At 37.4% G+C, this 9333-nt stretch overlaps 1 pseudogene; it reads left to right on the top strand.

Moving 5' to 3' along the window:
* Nucleotides 1–3281, top strand: part of LOC108538592 (40S ribosomal protein S7 pseudogene) — a 119572-nt pseudogene extending 116291 nt beyond the window's left edge.
* Nucleotides 3282–9333: the final 6052 nt, after the last annotated feature.

The following is a 9333-nucleotide window of genomic DNA, read 5'->3' as shown; positions in this document are numbered from 1 at the left end:
TAAATAAATAAATAAATAAATCACCAGTGAAAATGTGGCTCACCCCCCCCTTGTCAATCCAAAGTGAAACATGTGAGTTGACATACTTCATCCATATTGGAAAGCTGCCTGTTAGATTTTTAAGCTTTCATTTTTAATATGTACTCATGGCATAAAAGTGAGCCTCATAAATTAGAAACAAACAAGTAAAATAAACATACAGAGAAAGTGCCCAGACCAAAAAATGCATAAATCAGAATTAATCTCTCCCCAATAAAAATTTCACAGCTCCAATTAAAACTTTAAGGTTTGTGACAACATGTTGTAACTGTTTAAAAAGTCCCAGAAAGCAACTTTAAAAATTAACATACAGGTAAGTTAAAAAATCAGGTGGCTAGAATAAAAAAAGAGAAGGTTTGGAACATAAAGTCAAGAAAATTTCTCAAAATATAATAAAAACAGAGGTGGAGGCCAGGCATGGCAGCTCACACCTATAATCCTATCACTTTGGGAGGCTAAGGTGGTCAGGAGTTTGAAACTAGCCTCGCCAACATGGCGAAACCCCATCTCTACTAAAAAAAAAAAAAAAAAAAAAAAAAAGCGGGGGGGGGGGGGGGGGGACACCCCTGAAGTCCCAGCTACTGGGGAGGCTGAGGCATGAGATCGTGGAGGTGGAGGTGGAGCTTGCAGTGAGCCAAGATCACACCACTGCACTCCAGCCTGGGAGACAGAAAAACAGAGGTAGAAGACCAGGTGCTGTGGCTCACGTCTGTAATCCCAGCACTTCAGGAGGCCAAGGCTGGCGGATCATGACGTCAAGAGATCGAGATCATCCTGGCTAACATGGTGAAACCCCAGCTCTGCTAAACATGCAAAAAATTATCCAGGTGTGGTGGCATGTGCCTGTAGTCCCAGCTACTGGGGAAGCTGAGGCAGGAGAATCACTTGAACCTGGGAGGCAGAGGTTTCAGTGAACTGAGATCATGCTACTGCATGCCAGCCTGGCAATAGAGCAAGACTCTATCTCAAAAAAGAAAAAATAAATCAATAAAACAGAGGTGGAAAATATTAGAAAAAAGAAGATACTTAGAAGATAAATATAGGAAGTTCCACATCTGACTAAGCTCCAAAAAGAAAGAAAAAATAATGAAAATGGAAGGAAGGAAATGATAAAAATAAAATACAATAAAATATTTTACAATTGAAGTGTACTAATATCCAGATGTAGAAGCCTTACCAAGTTGCCAGTGCCAAGAATGGAAACGACCCACACGAGGGCACTTCATAGTGAAACTGCAGAGCACAGACATAAAGACAATTTCAGAACACAGATGTAAATACCTCTGAGTGTTAGAAAAAAAGACACATGTGAAGGACTAGGAATCAGAATAGCGCCAGACATCTCAAAGAAAGTCTAAGAACAATGAGAGAGGAGAAGATGGTTTTCAAAATTATGAGGAAAAGCTCACTCTATCTATCTATCTATCTATCTATCTATCTATCTATCTATCTATCTATCTATCTATCTATCCATCTATCCATCCATCCATCCATCCCACCAGCCACCCTCTATCTGTCTATTGGTCTATCATCTATCATCTGTCTATCTTTATGTATCTTACTGAGAACTTGATGCTTAACAATGAAAAGGGCAGATGAAGACCTCCTCATGGAACCTTTGTTAAGCAATTAATGGAGGATATGTTCCAGCAAAATACGGGAATAAATCAAGTAAGAGGAAAGCATAAGCTTTGCACAGGGGGAGTATGGTAGCCAGTGAGGTTTATCCCAGGTGCGATTATTGCTAATTGATAACGTTTCCCAATACCCCACCATGACAACATGAAACATAGTCGGTATTGGCAATTTTTGACAGTCTCTAGTGACCAAGATTTAAAAAAAGAAAAGGAGGCAAACATACTATCTAGGGAACCATGTCTCTAACAAAGGAGAAAAGCAAAAGAAGTACCTGGCTGAAAACCGTTCAGAGGGCCTACAGAACAACCATCCTTGTTCAAAGCAGGAGAATGAAGGTCCCCATGATGCAGAACTCTATCCAGAAAAAAAGTAGACCCAAGGGAATGGATGAAATTGTCAGTGGTAACTTAGAGATGAAGGAAAGTATTAACGATATTTAAATGAAAATTATGCAAGCAAAAAAAAAAAAAGAATTTTAAAAAATTTGACACAATAGTAAATAAAAAGCTCTATAGAAAATAACGTCTTCATCCTCTTCCTAAACCGGTGCTCAGCAAGGAGAAGGCCGTGTTCATTTCGAGCACCAAGATCCTGAAGCCCAATGACGAGAAGCTGGACGAGTTCGAGTCCGGCATCTCCCAGGCTCTTCTGGAGCTGGAGATGAACTCAGACCTCAAGGTTCAGCTCAGGGAGCTTAATATTATGGCAGCCAAGGAAATTGAAGTTGGAGATGGTCGAAAAGTTATCATAATCTTTGTTCCTGCTCCTCAACTGAAATCTTTCCAGAAAATCCAAATCCAGCTAGTAGCAAATTGGAGAAAAAGTTCAGTGGGAAGCATGTTGTCTTTATCGCTCAGAGGAGAATTCTGCCTAAGCTAACTCGAAAAAGTCCTACAAAAAATAAGCAAAAGCATCCCAGGAGCCGTGCTGTGACAGCTGAGCACGATGCAATCCTTGAGGACTTGGTCTCCCAAGGAAATTGTGGGCAAGAGAATCCGCGTGAAACTGGATGGTAGCCTGCTGGTAAAGGTTCATTTGGACAAAGCACAGCAGAACAATGTGGAACACAAGGTTAAAATTTTTTCTGCATCTTGGCTAGCATAGAGAAACCCTGTCTCTACTAAAAATACAAAAAATTAGCCAGAAGTGGTGGCGGGCGCCTGTAGTCCCAGCACTTTGGGAGGCTAAGGTGGGCGGATCATGAGGTCAGGACATGGAGACCATCCTGGCTAACACAGTGAAACCGTCTCTACTAAAAATACAAAAAAATTTGCCGGGCGAGGTGGCGAGCACCTGTAGTCCCAGCTACTCGGGAGGCTGAGGCAGGAGAATGGTGTGAACCCAGGAGGCGGAGCTTGCAGTGAGCTGAGATTGCACCACTGCACTCCAGCCCCGGCTACAGAGGGAGACTCCCTCTCAAAAAAAAAAAAAAAAAAAAAAAAGAAAAGAAAAGAAAAAAAAATCTGGTGTCTATAAGAAACTCATGGGCAAAGATGTTAATTTTGAATTACCGGAGTTTGAATTGTAAACAAAAATGACTAAATAAAATATTTTCACAGTTAAAAAAAAAGAAAAAATAATAATGCTTTGACAACTTTTTCTTTGCAGCGAGTTATATTTTCTGAATCAGATTATATTGATTCAACTAAAAGTAGCTTTTAACTATATTTAAGAAATAAGAGAGAGGAGGTGGGAGTATAGGAGTTAAATGCATGTGTGTCATATATGTAAATTTAAAGATAAAGTCTGAAGTATTGATAAATCTAGATAGAGAAGTATAAATCTATGTAGCAGAGACTTCTACAGGTCTCCCAGAAGCTGTCTCCCCTTGTCCAACAGGAGGCTTTGGCACATGGCTGGCCAGTGCAAGCAATACTTCTCCACCCTCCCGGCTGGGATGAAGTTTTGGCTCATGAGTTGTATGTACACGTTTCAAATGACAGCAACTAGAATCTTTCAAAGAACAGCATGCCCATGTGCCTTTGCCCTTTTCTCCATCTTGATGTCTAAAACATAGATTCTACCTCAGACCGTGAGGACGGAGGCCACATTCTAGTGGCAGTGGAATGTGAACAGGGAGAAGTCTGGCTCTTTATACTGCAAGTATTTTATGTAAGACAAAAAAACAAAACAAAACAAAACCCTGTTTCTCTTATTTGAGGCATGGCATTGAACTTGTCAGAGCCAAACCTAAACTCTTTCAGCATAGTATGAGAAATATGGAGGAAATATCCAGAACCAACTGAAATAATAAAAAATGGTTGTCTCTGGAGAGTATATTTGGCGCTAAAGAGGGACAAAGGAAAGAGCTACTGTTTCCATTATAAACTTCTGCAATAATAAACCGAATATGAAATTGCTGTTTAGTAGACTGAAATGGTTGAATATCAGCGATTTACTATGCTTCGATCTAATATATATATTTTAAACCAGGTGCATGTATTGGTATGATTAAAATATCTTTGAATGCAAAAGAAAGAAACAGGAGACTGGGTAAGTAGACAGGAATCTAATCTTGAAAGACCTGCTGTGTCATAGTGAGGGTCTGTGGTTTAATGTGATCAGATTGGTGTTTTGAAGATGATTCCTACAGTAAAATGGAGAATATACTTTATAGTAAAGCTCCATTATTTAGTAGCTATAGTAAATAATTTTAAAAGGTGCCTTTATAAATCAATCAAAACAACAAATAATGAAAACTAAACTAAGGCTGTTGCAGAGAGGATCAGGTTAAGAAACAGGTTATCAATCAGAGAAAGAGAGCAGGAGATGGAAGAGAGACAGTCTGGGAAAGTGGTTAAGAATCTGGATCTGAAGTCCCTTGGACTGTCTGTTACACTGTAATCACACTGTGCTTCCCGTTCTCATTTACAGAATGATGATAACAATTGTACCTCCTTTTTAGAGTTGTGGTGAACATTACATGCAAGAGCACATATGAAAATCAAACAGAAGTGGTGAGAGTATACGTTCTTGTCTTTTTCCGCTTCTCAAGGGGAATGCTTCCAGCTTTTCCCATTCAGTATGATGCTGGCTGTGAGTTTGTCATAGATGATTCTTGAGTACACATGGACATAAAGATGAGAACAAGAGACACCGGGGACTGCTAGAGGAGGGAGGGCAGTGGGGAGGCAAGGGTTGAAAGACTAACTGCCATGTACTATATTCACTACCTCAGTAACGGGATTACTCATACACCAAACCCCAGTGGCACACAATTTACCATGTAACAAACCTGCACATGTACCCCCTGAACCTAAAACAAAAGTCAGAAGAAAGGAAAAGTAACAAACTACCTGGTGCAAAATAAATACTGAATAAATGTGAGCTACTATTATTACTATAGGTTGCTTCATCCATTGGAGGAAGCGCAGGAGAAGGCACAGCCTGGGCGGTGGTAAGATACTAAGCTCTATTCTGGAATGTGACATTTGAGGTACTGGCTATCTAAGTGGATTTGTCTGATAAAGAAGATTGACAGGACAGAAGTTGTGCTACAAATAGGATTCGTTGGGGCCCAGGGGGAATTTGAAGTTATGGGAATGAATTCATTCTACATCTAAGAGGAGTATGTAGAGTGAGGAGAGAGAAGAAAAAAATAGAAACACCAATATTCAAGGAAAAGGGAGGCTTCCAAGGAAATTAAGAATAACAAACCAGAGATTTGGGAGAAGGGCAAGTGGAGAACGTTGGGAATAACAATTTCCAGGAGTGTTTTGCATGCCCAAACTGGAACGGGATGTAGACAGGTCCCTTGGCTTTAGCAACTAAGTGGGTGATCACCACGTTGGTGGTCCAAGGAACTCAGGAGTCAGAGGGCAGAAAGCAGAGGTGCTGCCAAACATGACGAAAGCAAACTGAGTCACTGGGGGCAGAGTCTTCTTTCTAGAAGCTTGTCTGGGAATGAGAAAACTGGAAGAGATTTGAGAGTGTTTGCACATGTAAATAAATAAGACTTCAAAGAGGACGGGAAAAAAACACCATAAAATAAATAACACACATGAAAAAGCAGGGTCCCTGAGATCTGTTCTCTTCTGATTTTCCATTTTGCCTTCTCAGATAAGTAGAATGTGTGATAACAAAAAGACGAATTACAATTCTTGGTACTTAATTATATAAGATCTGTTTCAAAGCCTCATGGGAGAGTGTTTTGTCCTGTTATATATTCTTTTTCTGTATGCTTTCCTAAAAAGTAATAACAACATATGCAAAGAAACACAGAGAGAGAAATCAATCTGAAATGACATTGCATGTCTAGAGATTATTTGCTATACTCAAACAGAAATAGCTCTTTTTGATAGCTTTTCCTATTAACATGCCACTTTAAGGAAGAATAGGAAAGTACTGTGCTTCACAGTCAGAAAACTGCTTTCTATTTTAACTCCTTCAAAAAGTAATGAGTAATTTCATCTGTCTACAAAACTACATGTGTGTGTATGTGTGTGTTTAAAAAGTCCCGGAGGTCAAAATAAGTCTTTATATAATTAGAAATTTTGTGACCTTTCAATAGAAAATAATCACAAATAATGGAATAAAATATGGTTTTTGATCTCAGGTGTGACAAAGGCATTTCTTATAGCAAGAAGTAAAGGTGTACAGCCACTGGAAGGTGGCTGCTGTGCTGTGGTTTCTGTTCCTGTAGCCTTGTTTAGTAGCCACTGTAAATAGAAACAGTGTGCATAGGAGAACGGATGCACTTTTCTGCATCAGCATCAGACTGCTCCCAGGAAATGAATGGCCATTGTAGCTGAGCATAAGAACTGAATAATTATTCTTAAATTATTTTCAATGCATATACTGCTCGACATGTAAGGGAATGGTTGTTTACATGTATCACTTTTAGAAAAGTGAAGTAAAGCTCAATAAGAGATTTGCTGCAACATGGATCGAACTGGAGGTCATTATGTTAGGTAAAATAAGCCAAGCTCAGTTTATTTGCATGTTCTCACTCATATGTAGGAACTAAAATAAATGACTTACATAAAGGTAGAGAGTAGAATGGTGGTTACAGAGGCTGGGAAGGGTAGCACGGGTGAAGAACACTTGGTTAAGGGGTACAAAAATACAGTAAGCTACAAGGAATAAGTTCTAGTATTCAATAGCACTGTAGGGAAACTATAGTTAACATGAATTTATTGTATATTTGAAAATAGATAGAAGAGACAATCTGGAATGTTCCCAACACACACACAAAATAATTGGTTGAGGTGGTGGATATCCCAGTTACCCTAATTTGATCTTCATGTATTGTGTGCACATATCTAAAGAAAACCCTCATGTACCTCATGGATACAACTATTATGTATCAATTAAAAAATGATCATCATTTGTGATCTGTGTTTCTTGTATGAGTTCTGATTATGCTCCAAACACTATGCTATGCCCTTTAAAAAGCATTTAACATTTTAAATGTTTATGATCCTATGCCATAAATACTAGTATTACCCCATTTAGCAGGGGAATAATTTTAGACTCAGTTAAATTACTTCTTATGTTTTGAGATTTGGTATGTGAGATTTAAAGCTACTACTGGAGAGAGCAGTCTTCCTCTAGTTTGAGAACTGAATGATATTTTGGGGGAAAAACAAGTAAGATATGAAGAAAATATTTAGAGGCAATAACCACTTATTAAAAGGGAATTCTTATGTCTGAGAAATTTTCATCTTGACTAAAAAACTCAGCAAAGTACTGCTATTCTGACTGTATTTGCAGCCACATATATGCATATATATATATTGCATATATATATATACTGCATATATATATACTGTTTGACTAACTCTATTAGTATTTTTTGCAATGTCTCTCATTTTATGAAATTGATGTATTCCTCAAGAGTTGCAGGCTATTTATTTTATTTATTTTTTGCTAGTTGTTTATAGCTCTATTTGCAAAGGGCCCTAGCTGTGAACACTGGGTAAATAATTGTTTTATAATATCAAGAGGACAAATGATTATTTCCCAAATAAACACACTTACATTTAACTAGCTGTACAAATAGGGAACTGAGTGCTCCAAACCATGTGACTAAGATGCGAACTAAAGAGAGTACTATGGCACATGGTACCACTAGAGACGGGACCACTCTCTGGCAAGAGGATGGAGCCAGCATGTGCCTAGGCTGTTCACAGCCTAAAGGCATGCAATCTCATGAGCTCCTTTTGCTAAGGATTATTTAGCACAGAGTTGTATGATTCCTGCTATGTTTCCATGATTCCAAACCTTTTAAAAAATATTTTTATATACTTCCTATGGTCTCCTAAGAAAGTTTAATGACTATATTCTCTTTTATTTTTTACGTGTTATTTTTGCATTATTTCAAACTTACAAAAAAGTGAGAACAGCACACAGAATTTCTGTTATATGTACTTTTACCCAGATACACAAATTGCTTAAATATTGACCCCATGTATTCTCTTATTTTAACTTATGCTTTCTAAGTATATGTTTGTATTTTTCTCTGAAACACTTGAGAGTAAATTTTAGACATCATGCTCATTTGTACTAAAGACATCAACGTGTTTTTTCCAGGAACAAGGATATTCTCCTGCATAACCATGATGCAATGATAAAATCAGAAAAGTTAACGTTGAAACATTACTATTATCCGTGGTCCATATTCAGATTTTATCAATTGTCCCAATGATATTCTGTATAGCTAATTTTTTCCCAGTCCAGGATCCATTCCAGGATCATGTATTGAATTTAGTTATATTTTTAAAATCTGGGACTGTTCCACAGTCTTCCTTTGTGAGTCATATCTTGACATTTTAAAAAAGTGCAGGCTAGTTATTTGGTAGAGTGCTCCTCAGTTTGGGTTTGTTTGATGTTAACTCATAATTAGAAATTAGATTATGCCTTTTTACCAAGAATGCCAAACAAATGTTGCTGTGTCCTTCTTGGTGATCTATAGCAGGTGGTTTGAGATTCAGTTGGCTCCATTACTGATGATTTCAACCTTCATTACTCATTGAAGGTGCTGTCTACCAAATTTTTCTTCTGGAAAGTTACCATTTTTGTCTTTGTAATTAATAAACAATCTGTGGGACATTCACTGTTGACTCTTGCCTTGATCAATTATTACTATGATGTTGCAAAATGACAATTTTCTCTCATAGTTTCTGCAGCTATTAATTGACATTTCATTGCAAAGAAGGACTTTCTTTTCTTTCTCATTGTGCATGTTTGTATGTATTATGTGTTTATATCAGTTTAGACTCATGATTTTTTATTTTATTCAATAGGTTGTAATATTTTACCATCATTATTTATTTTGATGCCAAATTGCCCCTTTGTATTTGAATTTTAAAATGGCATTAACCAGTTTTGTCACGTAGTTTAGTCACATGACCTGCATTTGATAACTTCTGGTTGATTTCCACAAATATATATTCTCCTGACAAGGAATTTCATTCTATTTAATACAGACAAAATGAAATGAATAATGAAAAATTAATAATTTTGAAGAGAGCTTTGTTGTAATCAGTATACAACTTCTAAAAAGCAATCTACAAATATTATTTTTTCATTGTTAGTGTTTTATAAAGTTCACTACATCCATAGGATGATTCTGCCTCTTAGATTTTAGGTTTTGGCATATTCACATTTGTTGCATTTTCTGTAAGATTTTTCTGTTTTCTCTGTTTAGACACTCTT

This window comes from Rhinopithecus bieti, unplaced genomic scaffold (genome assembly GCF_001698545.2).
Source record: "Rhinopithecus bieti isolate Rb0 unplaced genomic scaffold, ASM169854v2 scaffold_14937, whole genome shotgun sequence".
Taxonomy (NCBI): domain Eukaryota; kingdom Metazoa; phylum Chordata; class Mammalia; order Primates; family Cercopithecidae; genus Rhinopithecus; species Rhinopithecus bieti.
The sequence above is the reverse complement of the archived record's forward strand: the minus strand, read 5'-3'. Positions and strand labels throughout refer to the sequence as shown.